Source organism: Ambystoma mexicanum, chromosome 1p (assembly GCF_040938575.1).
Source record: "Ambystoma mexicanum isolate Mex_15411 chromosome 1p, UKY_AmexF1_1, whole genome shotgun sequence".
In the NCBI taxonomy this organism is placed as follows: domain Eukaryota; kingdom Metazoa; phylum Chordata; class Amphibia; order Caudata; family Ambystomatidae; genus Ambystoma; species Ambystoma mexicanum.
The window spans coordinates 4,128,472-4,155,623 of record NC_090921.1 but is presented as its reverse complement, the minus strand read 5'-3'; the positions used below and the strand labels follow the sequence as shown (position 1 = coordinate 4,155,623).

The following is a 27,152-nucleotide window of genomic DNA, read 5'->3' as shown; positions in this document are numbered from 1 at the left end:
GCGGACCATGTGCAACCACAATGAAAGTTAAAGGCTTTAGGCCAGTTATTGCTAGCAATTAATTATGTTTTCAAGACCAATGTTTAACCATGTACTGACGCCATGGACTCCTACGGACCAATCCTAAGAAGGTGTGCTCTGATTATGACATGAAGATGACTATCAAGATAAAACTGACCAAGGATAAGTGGAGAATTGGGAGAAGATGGGATTCCTTTTAAAAGATTTTGGTCCAATCATATTTTGGGGGTGGATTGTTATAGAACATCTGGGATTATTGTAATTGTTGCAAAAAGGATGTAAGATGCCAACTGATGTTGTATTGTTCAAACCTGGGTTAGTTTGGTCCTGCAACACCATCTAACCACTCCCTGAAACTGTGTACAATAAACTTGCTTTATGCACAACCGTGTGCTCACTTCTTAAGTGGTGGGACTGTTTCGGTTAATGTGATTAAAGGCCCATACGCACAGGGGGCTAGAGTATGGTTTTATAAAGCTAATCTTGAGCCTAGCAACACCTCCAAGTGGGTACATAAGTGTTCATAAAATACCCCGGTAAAATAACCCCTGCACCTGCAAGTTCCTGCGTGCCCACTATAAATTATGCCTTTGATTTGTGTACTCTGGCCTCCGTAGTGCTGGAAATACATATGCTGTCTCTCTGCTCCCAAGTGACCTGAGGAGAAAATTGAGGAACTAAAGTGATGCATAGGGATCACTGTTGATAAGTTACCTGTGCTGGGAATGAAAACAGGCACCAGTGGTCAAAGTGTATGAAAACAAGTAGCGGAACTATATTCCCTGCTGGCCTGCCCCGCTCCCCACAAACCACATGGCCACGTCCCCTTCCACACACAACACAAACCCCCAAACACATGCGCCTGCTGTTTAAGGGAACATTTAGTGCAGTGCAAGTTTCAACTGCTTCCTACACTTTTATTTTAAACCAAAACCATTCCGGAACGGGTTCTTTTTAAAATAAAACTATAGACACAGTAGAACCTGATTAAGAAAAGTAGAAGAGCACCGCTCCCGCTCCGTTAGACCACAGCACCTTCATGAGGTGGAGTCCAGGCACAGAATGCAATAATGTGTCAGTATCTCACCAGGAACTGGATGTATTGCCTGCAGGTTACATATAGATTGCTGTGGTAGGTGCATTAAACCACTAGGCGAGCTTATCAGGTTTCAAACCTTGGACTTGCAAGACACACATGCACACAAACACATGCTGCAAAAAACTGGACTTCCTCTGAGGCATCAGGTTGAATGTTGGTGCATTTCGCTTCCTTCATCTAGTATTACTTCCATTGGCCAATGGCAACCATTTTCCACCCCAATGTTGAGGATATTTAGTTTCACAAAGAGAGACTAATCATTGGGAGTGCGAGGCATGTAAAATCGGGCCCAGCATTAAGTCTTTGTCTTCACCCTGGGGCGTATATTGATATGGGCAGAGATGTCTCCTGCCACTTTACCCGGGGACGTCAGTTGGGGGTCGCAACCTCTGAGGTCTCCCTTGCGACATCTCTGTTCTCCCTTGCAACCTCTTGAAAAAAAGTTCTCTTTTTTGTTTTTTTGGGGGGGTTTTGTAATGCAAGCTCCTAGGCTGCGGCCAGCACCATGTAGCTCTTTAAATCTGGAGTGGCTGGCTTTCTTGTTCAGGGCCGTTAAAAAAAATAAGAAAAATAAGAACAGGAGTGCCAAAAGTCTAACACTTTCAGCACTGACCCTAAATAAGAAAGAATAGGAATACCAAATAATGTGTCTTTCTGGAATGCTATACAATCATTGCTAGACTTATTAAAGGTTTATTTCAGGCACACTTCAGGGGGTGAGTCACTGATTTAGTCTGTTCTTAAACGCCTCAACTCAACCTTTCATCTTTCTGAGGTCGATAAAAGAGTACCAACACATGTTGGGTGATATTGGGTGTATATTTTTACTATATAAAGAGCTTAAGCGTAAGTGCTACATAATAACACATCATTATCATTTGGTCATGGACTTCTGCTTGCATTCACAGTAATTTGGTAATATGGGCCTATACACTCTGATCTTAACAATACATATGGCGATCGATTCTTGTATGAAATGTACATCACATTATGTACATCACACTATAGTGATATTGTAACCATATTTTTTGTGGTGTACAATGCTATGTGATGCCACTTCCTGTTTCATCAACGGGTGAATGGTTGTGTTCCATCGCTTCCTGCGATATCACTTCAGGGTGGGATCAAATGAAATCACTTCCTGTGATGTCATCAGGGGGTCAACGGTCGTGTGATGTCACTTCCGCTACCCCTGGCATTTTGGTGAAATGACGTCCCTTTGGGGTTGCTGCCTGTTAATGATTGTTTAAACACTCACTCTCTGCTCTCAAAGCTGTGAGATTTGTTGTGCTCTTGCTTACTCCCCATTCCAAGCCGCTTCTACCCCGCCGTACTGAGCATCGTTGCGCAGTCATGCCTCCTGCCTGCAGCATTTTCAGTTGAGTGGGTGACAGCCCTGTTATCCTTTGCCAGATACCTGCTCCATTTACAGGAATTCTAATCAATTGCCTTTGCACTCACACATTTGCCGGGCATAGTTATCATTTGCACAGGCAATCAATCAGTTGCCATTCTTTGGCAATGACTGCCCAGGTCCCACAGCATTTGCCAGGATCAGAAGCTGGGCACGGCTAAGTGGGGCAGGGATGCTGCTGATAGGATATCCCAGTAGGTCCTTGACCTATTCCAAACATTGAGACCTTGTAGAGGAAACCAAGAGGAAAGATTGGTACACAGCGATTTGTTTGATGGGGGGCCTGCAAAAAAGGGGGGATGCCCAGGGGGTGTCCAAAGTTTAAGTTACCCATGGCGGGCCAGAGGGGTGCTGTGCTGCGATGTTGGGCCCATCTCCTCCCCGCAGGGTGATCCGACTCCCACAATTCAGAAGCCAGAAGACTCCTGAGATGTCAGCACACTGCAAAGTTGGAGTGATGTTATCAATTTGGGACTGGAGGGAAATACCTGTGCTGCCACCACCGGCTAAGAAGAGGAGGACCACGGATAGACTGCCTTCTTGCAGCCCTTTTGCTACAGCACTAGGACATGTAGTCATTTCAGGAGCCAAAGAACTGTTTTTGGCATTAGCCAGAGGAAGTCTTTGCTTATATTGTGCTATTACTCAGAATTCCACATCGGCTTATTATTTTACAGATTTCATATTCGTCCAATGAGAGTTCTTCATTCATGAAGCTCCAATTTTAAAAGGAAACTTAAAAAAGGTGTGGCCAGTACGGGGATCGAACCCGCGACCTTGGCGTTATTAGCACCACGCTCTAACCAACTGAGCTAACCGGCCATTAATACTCAAGATCACAGCAACAGCTACTAGCAGCCACTGTCAACAGAACAATGTTCTTAGTACATTCCCATTCAGCCCTTAGCGCCTGCTGTCAGCACATCGGAAGGCAACTTGCAGCCCAGGAGACGCGCCTGACAAGATGGAGCAGGTGACATCTAGACCATTCTTTGGCATGCACTGGATAAGAGCATTTGCACAAGATGTCGTCTTTGGGCCAGTTACAACCACTTTTGGGAAGGCTTACTGCTGCCACGGACTGCTGCCATTATAGACTCCACGCTCGAGGCTACATTATGAGGGGCAGCTGTCCTGGCCAAGCCTCAATGCCTAATGACTATAGAGTTGCTCCATATATAATACGAGTGCAATTTAGGTATTTTGCACCACAAAGTTATTTGCCACTTGACTTACTTATGGCAACCTATTCTAAAGTCAGTTCCAAGGTGACTCTAAGCAGTGCTTTAAGTGGGATTAGAAATTGAGGGTGGCTCTCGTTAGGGGGTTTGGCCTAGGCATGGGTGTGCTTAGTCCATGCCCCCATCAAGAGCCCCCGTCGCCTAAGAGGTGGGGGCCGCTAAAAGAAGCAGAGCTGGGGAGCACTGGCATTATTACATTTAATGCGCACAGCCCCTCCCCGGCTAAGCGGAGCAAAGGTGTGACACCAGTATGCCACAGCTCACACCCAGCAGGCAGCCTTTTCATTCAAGGAGCCACATGCTGCAATGCTTTACCACAGGCTCCTTGAATGAAAGTGATGCCTGCTGCTGATGGCTCTGTACTCTGAAACAGGAGGAGGTCTGAACTGCCCAGCTCGCCTTTTGTTTCCGAGTAGATAGCCATTAGCCAGCGTGAGTAGCGCAGGGGCTTCATGCTGGGTGATGGCTATTTACTCAGAAACAAAAGGAGGCCTGGCAGTCCAGCCCTCCTCCTGTTTCAGAGTACAGAGCCACCAGGCAGCCCGCACTGGAAGGCTGCACCTGCTGCTTGCAGGTGACAGCACTTCGGTTTAGAAAAAAAGAAAAGGCAATTGCTTTTTTTCTAAACCATAGTGCTGACACCTGCAGGCAGCTTGTGTAACCGTGCAGCCGCTGCACGGGCGGCCTCAGGTGTCAGCATGGCTGGAGCTAGTCGGGGGTGAGCCCCCGGCAGGGCCCCGGCTCAGGAGCCTTTTCTGGAGACTGCCGGGGCTCGGCCCATGCTAGCCCCAGCCCACTTAAAGCTCTGCCTCTAAGTATCAAAGACTGATGATGCTCCTTGAAATGTCTTTTTTCCGGGAAGTCACTTCTGTCCGTGCAATCCATATACAAAGTAGAATGTTTGCATGTATTTTGCCCCAGAACGCCCGGACAGAGCTCTTATAGATGAGTTTCCTGCATCTGTAATGTTCCTGCAGTTTTATTTTTTTCGTTATGTGTCAAAATACCATCAGTTACTAATGTTACCAAAAACGTAGATTGGGGCAGGGTGGGTGGTGTGGGGGCTCGAATGAGACCGAATGCAATTGCACCCACTGCATTTAGGGGGAGGAGTAGCAGGACTTTGTTCATGGCTCACCCCCAACCCCACTCTTGAAATGCTGGCTACTCCGTGCTTCTCGGACTGTTATCCGCAATAAGCAAGTGCCCCCCCCCCATCCCAACTTTCATCTTAAAATGGGGCCTCACGGGAGGTGACACATTCTCAGCCCGCCCTGCTGGTAGGAAGGAGGTGTGAGGAGTTAAGCAGCAGCCAGGCCCCCTGCTGCCTTAACACTTCTCAGGGGTTTCAGGTGCCACCAGTGTTTAGGAAGTCATAGATAGCTGTGGAGCTAGAGAGATAAATAAGTCTTGCAATGGTGAGGTGCTCAGCAGTCTCTATGGTGCACTGTGTGGCAGGACATTCAAATGTTAGCCCAAAACGGGCTTTTCAATCAAGCCCATAGCCCAAAGTGCTTTGTGTACTGTTTGAAGCTGAACATTACTTGTACCATACTGAGAAAGAGACGCTTCAGAGAAATGGAGGCGCCTATCCTAACTTACAGCCTTGCTGTGTGCAGACAGCGCTCCTCCCCAGGGCTTTAATAAAAGATGAAGTCTTCACCTGGATCCAGGCCTGCGCGATTAGCCTACATATATGGCTTTTGCGCAGCAGGGCACACATCGTCTCTGTGGCGCAATCGGTTAGCGCGTTCGGCTGTTAACCGAAAGGTTGGTGGTTCAAGCCCACCCAGGGACGCAGTTTATTTTGGATTTTGGCAAACGTGAGCCAACTCCCGTTCAAAAAAAAAAAAACAACCAACGTGCAGGGTGCACTGCTTAATTCTGAAACCATATGTAAGGTGCTTCCTGTGCTGACATTTCCCTCAAGTCACACATCCATGGCCAGTCTGATTGTCTTTCAATACACGCTTACATGGCCCTATAGTTCTTGTATTCTGATGTGGGAATCTGGCATAGGCGTTTGTCTTTCAAAACCCACTTTCATGGCCCTATATTTCTGGTATTCTGATGTGGGAATCTGGCATAGGCGTTTGTCTTTCAATACCCAGTTTCATGGCCCCATAGTTCTGGTATTCTGATGTGGGAATCTGGCATAGGCGTTGTCTTTCAATATCCACTTTCATGGCCCTATATTTCTGGTAGTCTGTTGTGGGAATCTGGCATAGGCGTTTGTCTTTCAATACCCAGTTTCATGGCCCAATAGTTCTTGTTTTCCGATGTGGGAATCTGGCATAGGCGTTTGTATTTCAATACCCTTTTTCATGGGCCGATAGTTTTGGTATTCTGATGTGGGAATTTGGCATAGGTGTTTGCCTTTCGATACCCGGTTTCATGGCCCTATAGTTAGTATTTTGATGTGGGAATCTGGCATAGGGGTTGATTTTCAATACCCAGTTTCATGGCCCTACAGTTCTTGTATTCTGATGTGGGAATCTGGCATAGGCGTTTGCCTTTCAATACCCGGTTTCATGGCCCTATAGTTCTTGTATTCTGATGTGGGAATCTGGCATAGGCGTTTTTCTTTCAATACCCGATTTCATGGCCCTATAGTTCTAGTATTCTGATGTGGGAATCTGGCAGAGGCGTTGCAGCACTAGTTTGGGAAGGACACATTTTGCTATTCCATTGCCCACCCTATATAGCAGCGCTGACAACAGAGGAGTCTCCCTTAACTTTTTTGGGGGTGTCCGGGAGGTCAGGAAGGGTCCCCATTATTATGAGGGATTAATGTTGAGCGCACCACATTGATGATGGCGGATGGCAGCGAACTGGTCACAATATGTGAACCCATTTGTATCGAGTGCAGTTAGTTATGATGTTTCTTTTAATGTTACAGCTCTTTAGAATGTATACATAATCACCACGCACGTAGAGGGATAAACTGCAAATGCAACATGAAAACAATCTACACAACGGGGTGCTTTGTAAAAAGGTAGTTGGGACTCTCTTGCAAAATGCATGTTGAGATTTAAACTGACTTTCTAAGGTTTGCAGATGTCAGACAAATGAGTAAATCATTCATTTTCATCTCCTTGGTTCGCTGCTGCACATGAATTTTAAGTAGCAGGGACAGTCTTGACGGAAAGAAATATTAGTCACCTAGTATGAAAGTCAGCTCAGAAGCAGGACACGGTTTATGATTTAAGAGTCCTGCAAGGGAACAGATGTTATCTCGCTCATTGGATTGGTGTCGCTAGAGGGCGTTGGTTTTTTGTTCGGTGGTAATAAAAGTTAGGCCTGAGGCCAGGGTATCTGACAGTTAATTGTCTTTAAAGGTCATCAGTGGCTATATGTTCTGAAGTTGTGGTCGTATAAATTAGTAGGTCTTCAGAAGCGCCAGGAGTATGGGGTATGGGTTAGTTGAGATCCTGTTTATTCAGGCCTTCCTCTATTTGCTCAAATTTGTTGTGCGGACCATGTGCAACCACAATGAAAGTTAAAGGCTTTAGGCCAGTTATTGCTAGCAATTAATTATGTTTTCAAGACCAATGTTTAACCATGTACTGACGCCATGGACTCCTACGGACCAATCCTAAGAAGGTGTGCTCTGATTATGACATGAAGATGACTATCAAGATAAAACTGACCAAGGATAAGTGGAGAATTGGGAGAAGATGGGATTCCTTTTAAAAGATTTTGGTCCAATCATATTTTGGGGGTGGATTGTTATAGAACATCTGGGATTATTGTAATTGTTGCAAAAAGGATGTAAGATGCCAACTGATGTTGTATTGTTCAAACCTGGGTTAGTTTGGTCCTGCAACACCATCTAACCACTCCCTGAAACTGTGTACAATAAACTTGCTTTATGCACAACCGTGTGCTCACTTCTTAAGTGGTGGGACTGTTTCGGTTAATGTGATTAAAGGCCCATACGCACAGGGGGCTAGAGTATGGTTTTATAAAGCTAATCTTGAGCCTAGCAACACCTCCAAGTGGGTACATAAGTGTTCATAAAATACCCCGGTAAAATAACCCCTGCACCTGCAAGTTCCTGCGTGCCCACTATAAATTATGCCTTTGATTTGTGTACTCTGGCCTCCGTAGTGCTGGAAATACATATGCTGTCTCTCTGCTCCCAAGTGACCTGAGGAGAAAATTGAGGAACTAAAGTGATGCATAGGGATCACTGTTGATAAGTTACCTGTGCTGGGAATGAAAACAGGCACCAGTGGTCAAAGTGTATGAAAACAAGTAGCGGAACTATATTCCCTGCTGGCCTGCCCCGCTCCCCACAAACCACATGGCCACGTCCCCTTCCACACACAACACAAACCCCCAAACACATGCGCCTGCTGTTTAAGGGAACATTTAGTGCAGTGCAAGTTTCAACTGCTTCCTACACTTTTATTTTAAACCAAAACCATTCCGGAACGGGTTCTTTTTAAAATAAAACTATAGACACAGTAGAACCTGATTAAGAAAAGTAGAAGAGCACCGCTCCCGCTCCGTTAGACCACAGCACCTTCATGAGGTGGAGTCCAGGCACAGAATGCAATAATGTGTCAGTATCTCACCAGGAACTGGATGTATTGCCTGCAGGTTACATATAGATTGCTGTGGTAGGTGCATTAAACCACTAGGCGAGCTTATCAGGTTTCAAACCTTGGACTTGCAAGACACACATGCACACAAACACATGCTGCAAAAAACTGGACTTCCTCTGAGGCATCAGGTTGAATGTTGGTGCATTTTGCTTCCTTCATCTAGTATTACTTCCATTGGCCAATGGCAACCATTTTCCACCCCAATGTTGAGGATATTTAGTTTCACAAAGAGAGACTAATCATTGGGAGTGCGAGGCATGTAAAATTGGGCCCAGCATTAAGTCTTTGTCTTCACCCTGGGGCGTATATTGATATGGGCAGAGATGTCTCCTGCCACTTTACCCGGGGACGTCAGTTGGGGGTCGCAACCTCTGAGGTCTCCCTTGCGACATCTCTGTTCTCCCTTGCAACCTCTTGAAAAAAAGTTCTCTTTTTTGTTTTTTTGGGGGGGTTTTGTAATGCAAGCTCCTAGGCTGCGGCCAGCACCATGTAGCTCTTTAAATCTGGAGTGGCTGGCTTTCTTGTTCAGGGCCGTTAAAAAAAATAAGAAAAATAAGAACAGGAGTGCCAAAAGTCTAACACTTTCAGCACTGACCCTAAATAAGAAAGAATAGGAATACCAAATAATGTGTCTTTCTGGAATGCTATACAATCATTGCTAGACTTATTAAAGGTTTATTTCAGGCACACTTCAGGGGGTGAGTCACTGATTTAGTCTGTTCTTAAACGCCTCAACTCAACCTTTCATCTTTCTGAGGTCGATAAAAGAGTACCAACACATGTTGGTTGATATTGGGTGTATATTTTTACTATATAAAGAGCTTAAGCGTAAGTGCTACATAATAACACATCATTATCATTTGGTCATGGACTTCTGCTTGCATTCACAGTAATTTGGTAATATGGGCCTATACACTCTGATCTTAACAATACATATGGCGATCGATTCTTGTATGAAATGTACATCACATTATGTACATCACACTATAGTGATATTGTAACCATATTTTTTGTGGTGTACAATGCTATGTGATGCCACTTCCTGTTTCATAAACGGGTGAATGGTTGTGTTCCATCGCTTCCTGCGATATCACTTCAGGGTGGGGTCAAATGAAATCACTTCCTGTGATGTCATCAGGGGGTCAACGGTCGTGTGATGTCACTTCCGCTACCCCTGGCATTTTGGTGAAATGACGTCCCTTTGGGGTTGCTGCCTGTTAATGATTGTTTAAACACTCACTCTCTGCTCTCAAAGCTGTGAGATTTGTTGTGCTCTTGCTTACTCCCCATTCCAAGCCGCTTCTACCCCGCCGTACTGAGCATCGTTGCGCAGTCATGCCTCCTGCCTGCAGCATTTTCAGTTGAGTGGGTGACAGCCCTGTTATCCTTTGCCAGATACCTGCTCCATTTACAGGAATTCTAATCAATTGCCTTTGCACTCACACATTTGCCGGGCATAGTTATCATTTGCACAGGCAATCAATCAGTTGCCATTCTTTGGCAATGACTGCCCAGGTCCCATAGCATTTGCCAGGATCAGAAGCTGGGCACGGCTAAGTGGGGCAGGGATGCTGCTGATAGGATATCCCAGTAGGTCCTTGACCTATTCCAAACATTGAGACCTTGTAGAGGAAACCAAGAGGAAAGATTGGTACACAGCGATTTGTTTGATGGGGGGCCTGCAAAAAAGGGGGGATGCCCAGGGGGTGTCCAAAGTTTAAGTTACCCATGGCGGGCCAGAGGGGTGCTGTGCTGCGATGTTGGGCCCATCTCCTCCCCGCAGGGTGATCCGACTCCCACAATTCAGAAGCCAGAAGACTCCTGAGATGTCAGCACACTGCAAAGTTGGAGTGATGTTATCAATTTGGGACTGGAGGGAAATACCTGTGCTGCCACCACCGGCTAAGAAGAGGAGGACCACGGATAGACTGCCTTCTTGCAGCCCTTTTGCTACAGCACTAGGACATGTAGTCATTTCAGGAGCCAAAGAACTGTTTTTGGCATTAGCCAGAGGAAGTCTTTGCTTATATTGTGCTATTACTCAGAATTCCACATCGGCTTATTATTTTACAGATTTCATATTCGTCCAATGAGAGTTCTTCATTCATGAAGCTCCAATTTTAAAAGGAAACTTAAAAAAGGTGTGGCCAGTACGGGGATCGAACCCGCGACCTTGGCGTTATTAGCACCACGCTCTAACCAACTGAGCAAACCGGCCATTAATACTCAAGATCACAGCAACAGCTACTAGCAGCCACTGTCAACAGAACAATGTTCTTAGTACATTCCCATTCAGCCCTTAGCGCCTGCTGTCAGCACATCGGAAGGCAACTTGCAGCCCAGGAGACGCGCCTGACAAGATGGAGCAGGTGACATCTAGACCATTCTTTGGCATGCACTGGATAAGAGCATTTGCACAAGATGTCGTCTTTGGGCCAGTTACAACCACTTTTGGGAAGGCTTACTGCTGCCACGGACTGCTGCCATTATAGACTCCACGCTCGAGGCTACATTATGAGGGGCAGCTGTCCTGGCCAAGCCTCAATGCCTAATGACTATAGAGTTGCTCCATATATAATACGAGTGCAATTTAGGTATTTTGCACCACAAAGTTATTTGCCACTTGACTTACTTATGGCAACCTATTCTAAAGTCAGTTCCAAGGTGACTCTAAGCAGTGCTTTAAGTGGGATTAGAAATTGAGGGTGGCTCTCGTTAGGGGGTTTGGCCTAGGCATGGGTGTGCTTAGTCCATGCCCCCATCAAGAGCCCCCGTCGCCTAAGAGGTGGGGGCCGCTAAAAGAAGCAGAGCTGGGGAGCACTGGCATTATTACATTTAATGCGCACAGCCCCTCCCCGGCTAAGCGGAGCAAAGGTGTGACACCAGTATGCCACAGCTCACACCCAGCAGGCAGCCTTTTCATTCAAGGAGCCACATGCTGCAATGCTTTACCACAGGCTCCTTGAATGAAAGTGATGCCTGCTGCTGATGGCTCTGTACTCTGAAACAGGAGGAGGTCTGAACTGCCCAGCTCGCCTTTTGTTTCCGAGTAGATAGCCATTAGCCAGCGTGAGTAGCGCAGGGGCTTCATGCTGGGTGATGGCTATTTACTCAGAAACAAAAGGAGGCCTGGCAGTCCAGCCCTCCTCCTGTTTCAGAGTACAGAGCCACCAGGCAGCCCGCACTGGAAGGCTGCACCTGCTGCTTGCAGGTGACAGCACTTCGGTTTAGAAAAAAAGAAAAGGCAATTGCTTTTTTTCTAAACCATAGTGCTGACACCTGCAGGCAGCTTGTGTAACCGTGCAGCCGCTGCACGGGCGGCCTCAGGTGTCAGCATGGCTGGAGCTAGTCGGGGGTGAGCCCCCGGCAGGGCCCCGGCTCAGGAGCCTTTTCTGGAGACTGCCGGGGCTCGGCCCATGCTAGCCCCAGCCCACTTAAAGCTCTGCCTCTAAGTATCAAAGACTGATGATGCTCCTTGAAATGTCTTTTTTCCGGGAAGTCACTTCTGTCCGTGCAATCCATATACAAAGTAGAATGTTTGCATGTATTTTGCCCCAGAACGCCCGGACAGAGCTCTTATAGATGAGTTTCCTGCATCTGTAATGTTCCTGCAGTTTTATTTTTTTCGTTATGTTTCAAAATACCATCAGTTACTAATGTTACCAAAAACGTAGATTGGGGCAGGGTGGGTGGTGTGGGGGCTCGAATGAGACCGAATGCAATTGCACCCACTGCATTTAGGGGGAGGAGTAGCAGGACTTTGTTCATGGCTCACCCCCAACCCCACTCTTGAAATGCTGGCTACTCCGTGCTTCTCGGACTGTTATCCGCAATAAGCAAGTGCCCCCCCCCCATCCCAACTTTCATCTTAAAATGGGGCCTCACGGGAGGTGACACATTCTCAGCCCGCCCTGCTGGTAGGAAGGAGGTGTGAGGAGTTAAGCAGCAGCCAGGCCCCCTGCTGCCTTAACACTTCTCAGGGGTTTCAGGTGCCACCAGTGTTTAGGAAGTCATAGATAGCTGTGGAGCTGGAGAGATAAATAAGTCTTGCAATGGTGAGGTGCTCAGCAGTCTCTATGGTGCACTGTGTGGCAGGACATTCAAATGTTAGCCCAAAACGGGCTTTTCAATCAAGCCCATAGCCCAAAGTGCTTTGTGTACTGTTTGAAGCTGAACATTACTTGTACCATACTGAGAAAGAGACGCTTCAGAGAAATGGAGGCGCCTATCCTAACTTACAGCCTTGCTGTGTGCAGACAGCGCTCCTCCCCAGGGCTTTAATAAAAGATGAAGTCTTCGTCTGGATCCAGGCCTGCGCGATTAGCCTACATATATGGCTTTTGCGCAGCAGGGCACACATCGTCTCTGTGGCGCAATCGGTTAGCGCGTTCGGCTGTTAACCGAAAGGTTGGTGGTTCAAGCCCACCCAGGGACGCAGTTTATTTTGGATTTTGGCAAACGTGAGCCAACTCCCGTTCAAAAAAAAAAAAACAACCAACGTGCAGGGTGCACTGCTTAATTCTGAAACCATATGTAAGGTGCTTCCTGTGCTGACATTTCCCTCAAGTCACACATCCATGGCCAGTCTGATTGTCTTTCAATACACGCTTACATGGCCCTATAGTTCTTGTATTCTGATGTGGGAATCTGGCATAGGCGTTTGTCTTTCAAAACCCACTTTCATGGCCCTATATTTCTGGTATTCTGATGTGGGAATCTGGCATAGGCGTTTGTCTTTCAATACCCAGTTTCATGGCCCCATAGTTCTGGTATTCTGATGTGGGAATCTGGCATAGGCGTTGTCTTTCAATATCCACTTTCATGGCCCTATATTTCTGGTAGTCTGTTGTGGGAATCTGGCATAGGCGTTTGTCTTTCAATACCCAGTTTCATGGCCCAATAGTTCTTGTTTTCCGATGTGGGAATCTGGCATAGGCGTTTGTATTTCAATACCCTTTTTCATGGGCTGATAGTTTTGGTATTCTGATGTGGGAATTTGGCATAGGTGTTTGCCTTTCGATACCCGGTTTCATGGCCCTATAGTTAGTATTTTGATGTGGGAATCTGGCATAGGGGTTGATTTTCAATACCCAGTTTCATGGCCCTACAGTTCTTGTATTCTGATGTGGGAATCTGGCATAGGCGTTTGCCTTTCAATACCCGGTTTCATGGCCCTATAGTTCTTGTATTCTGATGTGGGAATCTGGCATAGGCGTTTTTCTTTCAATACCCGATTTCATGGCCCTATAGTTCTAGTATTCTGATGTGGGAATCTGGCAGAGGCGTTGCAGCACTAGTTTGGGAAGGACACATTTTGCTATTCCATTGCCCACCCTATATAGCAGCGCTGACAACAGAGGAGTCTCCCTTAACTTTTTTGGGGGTGTCCGGGAGGTCAGGAAGGGTCCCCATTATTATGAGGGATTAATGTTGTGCGCACCACATTGATGATGGCGGATGGCAGCGAACTGGTCACAATATGTGAACCCATTTGTATCGAGTGCAGTTAGTTATGATGTTTCTTTTAATGTTACAGCTCTTTAGAATGTATACATAATCACCACGCACGTAGAGGGATAAACTGCAAATGCAACATGAAAACAATCTACACAACGGGGTGCTTTGTAAAAAGGTAGTTGGGACTCTCTTGCAAAATGCATGTTGAGATTTAAACTGACTTTCTAAGGTTTGCAGATGTCAGACAAATGAGTAAATCATTCATTTTCATCTCCTTGGTTCGCTGCTGCACATGAATTTTAAGTAGCAGGGACAGTCTTGACGGAAAGAAATATTAGTCACCTAGTATGAAAGTCAGCTCAGAAGCAGGACACGGTTTATGATTTAAGAGTCCTGCAAGGGAACAGATGTTATCTCGCTCATTGGATTGGTGTCGCTAGAGGGCGTTGGTTTTTTGTTCGGTGGTAATAAAAGTTAGGCCTGAGGCCAGGGTATCTGACAGTTAATTGTCTTTAAAGGTCATCAGTGGCTATATGTTCTGAAGTTGTGGTCGTATAAATTAGTAGGTCTTCAGAAGCGCCAGGAGTATGGGGTATGGGTTAGTTGAGATCCTGTTTATTCAGGCCTTCCTCTATTTGCTCAAATTTGTTGTGCGGACCATGTGCAACCACAATGAAAGTTAAAGGCTTTAGGCCAGTTATTGCTAGCAATTAATTATGTTTTCAAGACCAATGTTTAACCATGTACTGACGCCATGGACTCCTACGGACCAATCCTAAGAAGGTGTGCTCTGATTATGACATGAAGATGACTATCAAGATAAAACTGACCAAGGATAAGTGGAGAATTGGGAGAAGATGGGATTCCTTTTAAAAGATTTTGGTCCAATCATATTTTGGGGGTGGATTGTTATAGAACATCTGGGATTATTGTAATTGTTGCAAAAAGGATGTAAGATGCCAACTGATGTTGTATTGTTCAAACCTGGGTTAGTTTGGTCCTGCAACACCATCTAACCACTCCCTGAAACTGTGTACAATAAACTTGCTTTATGCACAACCGTGTGCTCACTTCTTAAGTGGTGGGACTGTTTCGGTTAATGTGATTAAAGGCCCATACGCACAGGGGGCTAGAGTATGGTTTTATAAAGCTAATCTTGAGCCTAGCAACACCTCCAAGTGGGTACATAAGTGTTCATAAAATACCCCGGTAAAATAACCCCTGCACCTGCAAGTTCCTGCGTGCCCACTATAAATTATGCCTTTGATTTGTGTACTCTGGCCTCCGTAGTGCTGGAAATACATATGCTGTCTCTCTGCTCCCAAGTGACCTGAGGAGAAAATTGAGGAACTAAAGTGATGCATAGGGATCACTGTTGATAAGTTACCTGTGCTGGGAATGAAAACAGGCACCAGTGGTCAAAGTGTATGAAAACAAGTAGCGGAACTATATTCCCTGCTGGCCTGCCCCGCTCCCCACAAACCACATGGCCACGTCCCCTTCCACACACAACACAAACCCCCAAACACATGCGCCTGCTGTTTAAGGGAACATTTAGTGCAGTGCAAGTTTCAACTGCTTCCTACACTTTTATTTTAAACCAAAACCATTCCGGAACGGGTTCTTTTTAAAATAAAACTATAGACACAGTAGAACCTGATTAAGAAAAGTAGAAGAGCACCGCTCCCGCTCCGTTAGACCACAGCACCTTCATGAGGTGGAGTCCAGGCACAGAATGCAATAATGTGTCAGTATCTCACCAGGAACTGGATGTATTGCCTGCAGGTTACATATAGATTGCTGTGGTAGGTGCATTAAACCACTAGGCGAGCTTATCAGGTTTCAAACCTTGGACTTGCAAGACACACATGCACACAAACACATGCTGCAAAAAACTGGACTTCCTCTGAGGCATCAGGTTGAATGTTGGTGCATTTCGCTTCCTTCATCTAGTATTACTTCCATTGGCCAATGGCAACCATTTTCCACCCCAATGTTGAGGATATTTAGTTTCACAAAGAGAGACTAATCATTGGGAGTGCGAGGCATGTAAAATCGGGCCCAGCATTAAGTCTTTGTCTTCACCCTGGGGCGTATATTGATATGGGCAGAGATGTCTCCTGCCACTTTACCCGGGGACGTCAGTTGGGGGTCGCAACCTCTGAGGTCTCCCTTGCGACATCTCTGTTCTCCCTTGCAACCTCTTGAAAAAAAGTTCTCTTTTTTGTTTTTTTGGGGGGGTTTTGTAATGCAAGCTCCTAGGCTGCGGCCAGCACCATGTAGCTCTTTAAATCTGGAGTGGCTGGCTTTCTTGTTCAGGGCCGTTAAAAAAAATAAGAAAAATAAGAACAGGAGTGCCAAAAGTCTAACACTTTCAGCACTGACCCTAAATAAGAAAGAATAGGAATACCAAATAATGTGTCTTTCTGGAATGCTATACAATCATTGCTAGACTTATTAAAGGTTTATTTCAGGCACACTTCAGGGGGTGAGTCACTGATTTAGTCTGTTCTTAAACGCCTCAACTCAACCTTTCATCTTTCTGAGGTCGATAAAAGAGTACCAACACATGTTGGGTGATATTGGGTGTATATTTTTACTATATAAAGAGCTTAAGCGTAAGTGCTACATAATAACACATCATTATCATTTGGTCATGGACTTCTGCTTGCATTCACAGTAATTTGGTAATATGGGCCTATACACTCTGATCTTAACAATACATATGGCGATCGATTCTTGTATGAAATGTACATCACATTATGTACATCACACTATAGTGATATTGTAACCATATTTTTTGTGGTGTACAATGCTATGTGATGCCACTTCCTGTTTCATCAACGGGTGAATGGTTGTGTTCCATCGCTTCCTGCGATATCACTTCAGGGTGGGATCAAATGAAATCACTTCCTGTGATGTCATCAGGGGGTCAACGGTCGTGTGATGTCACTTCCGCTACCCCTGGCATTTTGGTGAAATGACGTCCCTTTGGGGTTGCTGCCTGTTAATGATTGTTTAAACACTCACTCTCTGCTCTCAAAGCTGTGAGATTTGTTGTGCTCTTGCTTACTCCCCATTCCAAGCCGCTTCTACCCCGCCGTACTGAGCATCGTTGCGCAGTCATGCCTCCTGCCTGCAGCATTTTCAGTTGAGTGGGTGACAGCCCTGTTATCCTTTGCCAGATACCTGCTCCATTTACAGGAATTCTAATCAATTGCCTTTGCACTCACACATTTGCCGGGCATAGTTATCATTTGCACAGGCAATCAATCAGTTGCCATTCTTTGGCAATGACTGCCCAGGTCCCATAGCATTTGCCAGGATCAGAAGCTGGGCACGGCTAAGTGGGGCAGGGATGCTGCTGATAGGATATCCCAGTAGGTCCTTGACCTATTCCAAACATTGAGACCTTGTAGAGGAAACCAAGAGGAAAGATTGGTACACAGCGATTTGTTTGATGGGGGGCCTGCAAAAAAGGGGGGATGCCCAGGGGGTGTCCAAAGTTTAAGTTACCCATGGCGGGCCAGAGGGGTGCTGTGCTGCGATGTTGGGCCCATCTCCTCCCCGCAGGGTGATCCGACTCCCACAATTCAGAAGCCAGAAGACTCCTGAGATGTCAGCACACTGCAAAGTTGGAGTGATGTTATCAATTTGGGACTGGAGGGAAATACCTGTGCTGCCACCACCGGCTAAGAAGAGGAGGACCACGGATAGACTGCCTTCTTGCAGCCCTTTTGCTACAGCACTAGGACATGTAGTCATTTCAGGAGCCAAAGAACTGTTTTTGGCATTAGCCAGAGGAAGTCTTTGCTTATATTGTGCTATTACTCAGAATTCCACATCGGCTTATTATTTTACAGATTTCATATTCGTCCAATGAGAGTTCTTCATTCATGAAGCTCCAATTTTAAAAGGAAACTTAAAAAAGGTGTGGCCAGTACGGGGATCGAACCCGCGACCTTGGCGTTATTAGCACCACACTCTAACCAACTGAGCTAACCGGCCATTAATACTCAAAATCACAGCAACAGCTACCAGCAGCCACTGTCAACAGAACAATGTTCTTAGTACATTCCCATTCAGCCCTTAGCGCCTGCTGTCAGCACATCGGAAGGCAACTTGCAGCCCAGGAGACGCGCCTGACAAGATGGAGCAGGTGACATCTAGACCATTCTTTGGCATGCACTGGATAAGAGCATTTGCACAAGATGTCGTCTTTGGGCCAGTTACAACCACTTTTGGGAAGGCTTACTGCTGCCACGGACTGCTGCCATTATAGACTCCACGCTCGAGGCTACATTATGAGGGGCAGCTGTCCTGGCCAAGCCTCAATGCCTAATGACTATAGAGTTGCTCCATATATAATACGAGTGCAATTTAGGTATTTTGCACCACAAAGTTATTTGCCACTTGACTTACTTATGGCAACCTATTCTAAAGTCACTTCCAAGGTGACTCTAAGCAGTGCTTTAAGTGGGATTAGAAATTGAGGGTGGCTCTCGTTAGGGGGTTTGGCCTAGGCATGGGTGTGCTTAGTCCATGCCCCCATCAAGAGCCCCCGTCGCCTAAGAGGTGGGGGCCGCTAAAAGAAGCAGAGCTGGGGAGCACTGGCATTATTACATTTAATGCGCACAGCCCCTCCCCGGCTAAGCGGAGCAAAGGTGTGACACCAGTATGCCACAGCTCACACCCAGCAGGCAGCCTTTTCATTCAAGGAGCCACATGCTGCAATGCTTTACCACAGGCTCCTTGAATGAAAGTGATGCCTGCTGCTGATGGCTCTGTACTCTGAAACAGGAGGAGGTCTGAACTGCCCAGCTCGCCTTTTGTTTCCGAGTAGATAGCCATTAGCCAGCGTGAGTAGCGCAGGGGCTTCATGCTGGGTGATGGCTATTTACTCAGAAACAAAAGGAGGCCTGGCAGTCCAGCCCTCCTCCTGTTTCAGAGTACAGAGCCACCAGGCAGCCCGCACTGGAAGGCTGCACCTGCTGCTTGCAGGTGACAGCACTTCGGTTTAGAAAAAAAGAAAAGGCAATTGCTTTTTTTCTAAACCATAGTGCTGACACCTGCAGGCAGCTTGTGTAACCGTGCAGCCGCTGCACGGGCGGCCTCAGGTGTCAGCATGGCTGGAGCTAGTCGGGGGTGAGCCCCCGGCAGGGCCCCGGCTCAGGAGCCTTTTCTGGAGACTGCCGGGGCTCGGCCCATGCTAGCCCCAGCCCACTTAAAGCTCTGCCTCTAAGTATCAAAGACTGATGATGCTCCTTGAAATGTCTTTTTTCCGGGAAGTCACTTCTGTCCGTGCAATCCATATACAAAGTAGAATGTTTGCATGTATTTTGCCCCAGAACGCCCGGACAGAGCTCTTATAGATGAGTTTCCTGCATCTGTAATGTTCCTGCAGTTTTATTTTTTTCGTTATGTGTCAAAATACCATCAGTTACTAATGTTACCAAAAAAGTAGATTGGGGCAGGGTGGGTGGTGTGGGGGCTCGAATGAGACCGAATGCAATTGCACCCACTGCATTTAGGGGGAGGAGTAGCAGGACTTTGTTCATGGCTCACCCCCAACCCCACTCTTGAAATGCTGGCTACTCCGTGCTTCTCGGACTGTTATCCGCAATAAGCAAGTGCCCCCCCCATCCCAACTTTCATCTTAAAATGGGGCCTCACGGGAGGTGACACATTCTCAGCCCGCCCTGCTGGTAGGAAGGAGGTGTGAGGAGTTAAGCAGCAGCCAGGCCCCCTGCTGCCTTAATACTTCTCAGGGGTTTCAGGTGCCACCAGTGTTTAGGAAGTCATAGATAGCTGTGGAGCTGGAGAGATAAATAAGTCTTGCAATGGTGAGGTGCTCAGCAGTCTCTATGGTGCACTGTGTGGCAGGACATTCAAATGTTAGCCCAAAACGGGCTTTTCAATCAAGCCCATAGCCCAAAGTGCTTTGTGTACTGTTTGAAGCTGAACATTACTTGTACCATACTGAGAAAGAGACGCTTCAGAGAAATGGAGGCGCCTATCCTAACTTACAGCCTTGCTGTGTGCAGACAGCGCTCCTCCCCAGGGCTTTAATAAAAGATGAAGTCTTCGTCTGGATCCAGGCCTGCGCGATTAGCCTACATATATGGCTTTTGCGCAGCAGGGCACACATCGTCTCTGTGGCGCAATCGGTTAGCGCGTTCGGCTGTTAACCGAAAGGTTGGTGGTTCAAGCCCACCCAGGGACGCAGTTTATTTTGGATTTTGGCAAACGTGAGCCAACTCCCGTTCAAAAAAAAAAAAACAACCAACGTGCAGGGTGCACTGCTTAATTCTGAAACCATATGTAAGGTGCTTCCTGTGCTGACATTTCCCTCAAGTCACACATCCATGGCCAGTCTGATTGTCTTTCAATACACGCTTACATGGCCCTATAGTTCTTGTATTCTGATGTGGGAATCTGGCATAGGCGTTTGTCTTTCAAAACCCACTTTCATGGCCCTATATTTCTGGTATTCTGATGTGGGAATCTGGCATAGGCGTTTGTCTTTCAATACCCAGTTTCATGGCCCCATAGTTCTGGTATTCTGATGTGGGAATCTGGCATAGGCGTTGTCTTTCAATATCCACTTTCATGGCCCTATATTTCTGGTAGTCTGTTGTGGGAATCTGGCATAGGCGTTTGTCTTTCAATACCCAGTTTCATGGCCCAATAGTTCTTGTTTTCCGATGTGGGAATCTGGCATAGGCGTTTGTATTTCAATACCCTTTTTCATGGGCCGATAGTTTTGGTATTCTGATGTGGGAATTTGGCATAGGTGTTTGCCTTTCGATACCCGGTTTCATGGCCCTATAGTTAGTATTTTGATGTGGGAATCTGGCATAGGGGTTGATTTTCAATACCCAGTTTCATGGCCCTACAGTTCTTGTATTCTGATGTGGGAATCTGGCATAGGCGTTTGCCTTTCAATACCCGGTTTCATGGCCCTATAGTTCTAGTATTCTGATGTGGGAATCTGGCAGAGGCGTTGCAGCACTAGTTTGGGAAGGACACATTTTGCTATTCCATTGCCCACCCTATATAGCAGCGCTGACAACAGAGGAGTCTCCCTTAACTTTTTTGGGGGTGTCCGGGAGGTCAGGAAGGGTCCCCATTATTATGAGGGATTAATGTTGAGCGCACCACATTGATGATGGCGGATGGCAGCGAACTGGTCACAATATGTGAACCCATTTGTATCGAGTGCAGTTAGTTATGATGTTTCTTTTAATGTTACAGCTCTTTAGAATGTATACATAATCACCACGCACGTAGAGGGATAAACTGCAAATGCAACATGAAAACAATCTACACAACGGGGTGCTTTGTAAAAAGGTAGTTGGGACTCTCTTGCAAAATGCATGTTGAGATTTAAACTGACTTTCTCAGGTTTGCAGATGTCAGACAAATGAGTAAATCATTCATTTTCATCTCCTTGGTTCGCTGCTGCACATGAATTTTAAGTAGCAGGGACAGTCTTGACGGAAAGAAATATTAGTCACCTAGTAAGAAAGTCAGCTCAGAAGCAGGACACGGTTTATGATTTAAGAGTCCTGCAAGGGAACAGATGTTATCTCGCTCATTGGATTGGTGTCGCTAGAGGGCGTTGGTTTTTTGTTCGGTGGTAATAAAAGTTAGGCCTGAGGCCAGGGTATCTGACAGTTAATTGTCTTTAAAGGTCATCAGTGGCTATATGTTCTGAAGTTGTGGTCGTATAAATTAGTAGGTCTTCAGAAGCGCCAGGAGTATGGGGTATGGGTTAGTTGAGATCCTGTTTATTCAGGCCTTCCTCTATTTGCTCAAATTTGTTGTGCGGACCATGTGCAACCACAATGAAAGTTAAAGGCTTTAGGCCAGTTATTGCTAGCAATTAATTATGTTTTCAAGACCAATGTTTAACCATGTACTGACGCCATGGACTCCTACGGACCAATCCTAAGAAGGTGTGCTCTGATTATGACATGAAGATGACTATCAAGATAAAACTGACCAAGGATAAGTGGAGAATTGGGAGAAGATGGGATTCCTTTTAAAAGATTTTGGTCCAATCATATTTTGGGGGTGGATTGTTATAGAACATCTGGGATTATTGTAATTGTTGCAAAAAGGATGTAAGATGCCAACTGATGTTGTATTGTTCAAACCTGGGTTAGTTTGGTCCTGCAACACCATCTAACCACTCCCTGAAACTGTGTACAATAAACTTGCTTTATGCACAACCGTGTGCTCACTTCTTAAGTGGTGGGACTGTTTCGGTTAATGTGATTAAAGGCCCATACGCACAGGGGGCTAGAGTATGGTTTTATAAAGCTAATCTTGAGCCTAGCAACACCTCCAAGTGGGTACATAAGTGTTCATAAAATACCCCGGTACAATAACCCCTGCACCTGCAAGTTCCTGCGTGCCCACTATAAATTATGCCTTTGATTTGTGTACTCTGGCCTCCGTAGTGCTGGAAATACATATGCTGTCTCTCTGCTCCCAAGTGACCTGAGGAGAAAATTGAGGAACTAAAGTGATGCATAGGGATCACTGTTGATAAGTTACCTGTGCTGGGAATGAAAACAGGCACCAGTGGTCAAAGTGTATGAAAACAAGTAGTGGAACTATATTCCCTGCTGGCCTGCCCCGCTCCCCACAAACCACATGGCCACGTCCCCTTCCACACACAACACAAACCCCCAAACACATGCGCCTGCTGTTTAAGGGAACATTTAGTGCAGTGCAAGTTTCAACTGCTTCCTACACTTTTATTTTAAACCAAAACCATTCCGGAACGGGTTCTTTTTAAAATAAAACTATAGACACAGTAGAACCTGATTAAGAAAAGTAGAAGAGCACCGCTCCCGCTCCGTTAGACCACAGCACCTTCATGAGGTGGAGTCCAGGCACAGAATGCAATAATGTGTCAGTATCTCACCAGGAACTGGATGTATTGCCTGCAGGTTACATATAGATTGCTGTGGTAGGTGCATTAAACCACTAGGCGAGCTTATCAGGTTTCAAACCTTGGACTTGCAAGACACACATGCACACAAACACATGCTGCAAAAAACTGGACTTCCTCTGAGGCATCAGGTTGAATGTTGGTGCATTTCGCTTCCTTCATCTAGTATTACTTCCATTGGCCAATGGCAACCATTTTCCACCCCAATGTTGAGGATATTTAGTTTCACAAAGAGAGACTAATCATTGGGAGTGCGAGGCATGTAAAATCGGGCCCAGCATTAAGTCTTTGTCTTCACCCTGGGGCGTATATTGATATGGGCAGAGATGTCTCCTGCCACTTTACCCGGGGACGTCAGTTGGGGGTCGCAACCTCTGAGGTCTCCCTTGCGACATCTCTGTTCTCCCTTGCAACCTCTTGAAAAAAAGTTCTCTTTTTTGTTTTTTTGGGGGGGTTTTGTAATGCAAGCTCCTAGGCTGCGGCCAGCACCATGTAGCTCTTTAAATCTGGAGTGGCTGGCTTTCTTGTTCAGGGCCGTTAAAAAAAATAAGAAAAATAAGAACAGGAGTGCCAAAAGTCTAACACTTTCAGCACTGACCCTAAATAAGAAAGAATAGGAATACCAAATAATGTGTCTTTCTGGAATGCTATACAATCATTGCTAGACTTATTAAAGGTTTATTTCAGGCACACTTCAGGGGGTGAGTCACTGATTTAGTCTGTTCTTAAACGCCTCAACTCAACCTTTCATCTTTCTGAGGTCGATAAAAGAGTACCAACACATGTTGGGTGATATTGGGTGTATATTTTTACTATATAAAGAGCTTAAGCGTAAGTGCTACATAATAACACATCATTATCATTTGGTCATGGACTTCTGCTTGCATTCACAGTAATTTGGTAATATGGGCCTATACACTCTGATCTTAACAATACATATGGCGATCGATTCTTGTATGAAATGTACATCACATTATGTACATCACACTATAGTGATATTGTAACCATATTTTTTGTGGTGTACAATGCTATGTGATGCCACTTCCTGTTTCATCAACGGGTGAATGGTTGTGTTCCATCGCTTCCTGCGATATCACTTCAGGGTGGGGTCAAATGAAATCACTTCCTGTGATGTCATCAGGGGGTCAACGGTCGTGTGATGTCACTTCCGCTACCCCTGGCATTTTGGTGAAATGACGTCCCTTTGGGGTTGCTGCCTGTTAATGATTGTTTAAACACTCACTCTCTGCTCTCAAAGCTGTGAGATTTGTTGTGCTCTTGCTTACTCCCCATTCCAAGCCGCTTCTACCCCGCCGTACTGAGCATCGTTGCGCAGTCATGCCTCCTGCCTGCAGCATTTTCAGTTGAGTGGGTGACAGCCCTGTTATCCTTTGCCAGATACCTGCTCCATTTACAGGAATTCTAATCAATTGCCTTTGCACTCACACATTTGCCGGGCATGGTTATCATTTGCACAGGCAATCAATCAGTTGCCATTCTTTGGCAATGACTGCCCAGGTCCCATAGCATTTGCCAGGATCAGAAGCTGGGCACGGCTAAGTGGGGCAGGGATGCTGCTGATAGGATATCCCAGTAGGTCCTTGACCTATTCCAAACATTGAGACCTTGTAGAGGAAACCAAGAGGAAAGATTGGTACACAGCGATTTGTTTGATGGGGGGCCTGCAAAAAAGGGGGGATGCCCAGGGGGTGTCCAAAGTTTAAGTTACCCATGGCGGGCCAGAGGGGTGCTGTGCTGCGATGTTGGGCCCATCTCCTCCCCGCAGGGTGATCCGACTCCCACAATTCAGAAGCCAGAAGACTCCTGAGATGTCAGCACACTGCAAAGTTGGAGTGATGTTATCAATTTGGGACTGGAGGGAAATACCTGTGCTGCCACCACCGGCTAAGAAGAGGAGGACCACGGATAGACTGCCTTCTTGCAGCCCTTTTGCTACAGCACTAGGACATGTAGTCATTTCAGGAGCCAAAGAACTGTTTTTGGCATTAGCCAGAGGAAGTCTTTGCTTATATTGTGCTATTACTCAGAATTCCACATCGGCTTATTATTTTACAGATTTCATATTCGTCCAATGAGAGTTCTTCATTCATGAAGCTCCAATTTTAAAAGGAAACTTAAAAAAGGTGTGGCCAGTACGGGGATCGAACCCGCGACCTTGGCGTTATTAGCACCACGCTCTAACCAACTGAGCTAACCGGCCATTAATACTCAAGATCACAGCAACAGCTACTAGCAGCCACTGTCAACAGAACAATGTTCTTAGTACATTCCCATTCAGCCCTTAGCGCCTGCTGTCAGCACATCGGAAGGCAACTTGCAGCCCAGGAGACGCGCCTGACAAGATGGAGCAGGTGACATCTAGACCATTCTTTGGCATGCACTGGATAAGAGCATTTGCACAAGATGTCGTCTTTGGGCCAGTTACAACCACTTTTGGGAAGGCTTACTGCTGCCACGGACTGCTGCCATTATAGACTCCACGCTCGAGGCTACATTATGAGGGGCAGCTGTCCTGGCCAAGCCTCAATGCCTAATGACTATAGAGTTGCTCCATATATAATACGAGTGCAATTTAGGTATTTTGCACCACAAAGTTATTTGCCACTTGACTTACTTATGGCAACCTATTCTAAAGTCACTTCCAAGGTGACTCTAAGCAGTGCTTTAAGTGGGATTAGAAATTGAGGGTGGCTCTCGTTAGGGGGTTTGGCCTAGGCATGGGTGTGCTTAGTCCATGCCCCCATCAAGAGCCCCCGTCGCCTAAGAGGTGGGGGCCGCTAAAAGAAGCAGAGCTGGGGAGCACTGGCATTATTACATTTAATGCGCACAGCCCCTCCCCGGCTAAGCGGAGCAAAGGTGTGACACCAGTATGCCACAGCTCACACCCAGCTGGCAGCCTTTTCATTCAAGGAGCCACATGCTGCAATGCTTTACCACAGGCTCCTTGAATGAAAGTGATGCCTGCTGCTGATGGCTCTGTACTCTGAAACAGGAGGAGGTCTGAACTGCCCAGCTCGCCTTTTGTTTCCGAGTAGATAGCCATTAGCCAGCGTGAGTAGCGCAGGGGCTTCATGCTGGGTGATGGCTATTTACTCAGAAACAAAAGGAGGCCTGGCAGTCCAGCCCTCCTCCTGTTTCAGAGTACAGAGCCACCAGGCAGCCCGCACTGGAAGGCTGCACCTGCTGCTTGCAGGTGACAGCACTTCGGTTTAGAAAAAAAGAAAAGGCAATTGCTTTTTTTCTAAACCATAGTGCTGACACCTGCAGGCAGCTTGTGTAACCGTGCAGCCGCTGCACGGGCGGCCTCAGGTGTCAGCATGGCTGGAGCTAGTCGGGGGTGAGCCCCCGGCAGGGCCCCGGCTCAGGAGCCTTTTCTGGAGACTGCCGGGGCTCGGCCCATGCTAGCCCCAGCCCACTTAAAGCTCTGCCTCTAAGTATCAAAGACTGATGATGCTCCTTGAAATGTCTTTTTTCCGGGAAGTCACTTCTGTCCGTGCAATCCATATACAAAGTAGAATGTTTGCATGTATTTTGCCCCAGAACGCCCGGACAGAGCTCTTATAGATGAGTTTCCTGCATCTGTAATGTTCCTGCAGTTTTATTTTTTTCGTTATGTGTCAAAATACCATCAGTTACTAATGTTACCAAAAAAGTAGATTGGGGCAGGGTGGGTGGTGTGGGGGCTCGAATGAGACCGAATGCAATTGCACCCACTGCATTTAGGGGGAGGAGTAGCAGGACTTTGCTCATGGCTCACCCCCAACCCCACTCTTGAAATGCTGGCTACTCCGTGCTTCTCGGACTGTTATCCGCAATAAGCAAGTGCCCCCCCCCCATCCCAACTTTCATCTTAAAATGGGGCCTCACGGGAGGTGACACATTCTCAGCCCGCCCTGCTGGTAGGAAGGAGGTGTGAGGAGTTAAGCAGCAGCCAGGCCCCCTGCTGCCTTAACACTTCTCAGGGGTTTCAGGTGCCACCAGTGTTTAGGAAGTCATAGATAGCTGTGGAGCTGGAGAGATAAATAAGTCTTGCAATGGTGAGGTGCTCAGCAGTCTCTATGGTGCACTGTGTGGCAGGACATTCAAATGTTAGCCCAAAACGGGCTTTTCAATCAGGCCCATAGCCCAAAGTGCTTTGTGTACTGTTTGAAGCTGAACATTACTTGTACCATACTGAGAAAGAGACGCTTCAGAGAAATGGAGGCGCCTATGCTGTGTGCAGACAGCGCTCCTCCCCAGGGCTTTAATAAAAGATGAAGTCTTCACCTGGATCCAGGCCTGCGCGATTAGCCTACATATATGGCTTTTGCGCAGCAGGGCACACATC

At 46.5% G+C, this 27,152-nt stretch overlaps 7 non-coding genes across 7 annotated transcripts; 3 read left to right on the top strand and 4 right to left on the bottom strand.

Annotated features, from left to right (window-relative positions):
• Window positions 1–3,282: 3,282 nt before the first annotated feature.
• TRNAI-AAU (transfer RNA isoleucine (anticodon AAU)) lies at window positions 3,283–3,356 on the bottom strand. The gene has a single exon. It is a non-coding gene; the product is annotated as a tRNA-Ile (tRNA).
• Window positions 3,357–5,499: 2,143 nt separating this feature from the next.
• TRNAN-GUU (transfer RNA asparagine (anticodon GUU)) lies at window positions 5,500–5,573 on the top strand. The gene has a single exon. It is a non-coding gene; the product is annotated as a tRNA-Asn (tRNA).
• Window positions 5,574–10,529: 4,956 nt separating this feature from the next.
• On the bottom strand, window positions 10,530–10,603 carry TRNAI-AAU (transfer RNA isoleucine (anticodon AAU)). The gene has a single exon. It is a non-coding gene; the product is annotated as a tRNA-Ile (tRNA).
• A 2,143-nt stretch (window positions 10,604–12,746) lies between these two features.
• Window positions 12,747–12,820, top strand: TRNAN-GUU (transfer RNA asparagine (anticodon GUU)). The gene has a single exon. It is a non-coding gene; the product is annotated as a tRNA-Asn (tRNA).
• A 4,956-nt stretch (window positions 12,821–17,776) lies between these two features.
• On the bottom strand, window positions 17,777–17,850 carry TRNAI-AAU (transfer RNA isoleucine (anticodon AAU)). The gene has a single exon. It is a non-coding gene; the product is annotated as a tRNA-Ile (tRNA).
• Window positions 17,851–19,991: 2,141 nt separating this feature from the next.
• TRNAN-GUU (transfer RNA asparagine (anticodon GUU)) lies at window positions 19,992–20,065 on the top strand. The gene has a single exon. It is a non-coding gene; the product is annotated as a tRNA-Asn (tRNA).
• Window positions 20,066–24,951: 4,886 nt separating this feature from the next.
• Window positions 24,952–25,025, bottom strand: TRNAI-AAU (transfer RNA isoleucine (anticodon AAU)). Its single transcript has one exon. It is a non-coding gene; the product is annotated as a tRNA-Ile (tRNA).
• Window positions 25,026–27,152: the final 2,127 nt, after the last annotated feature.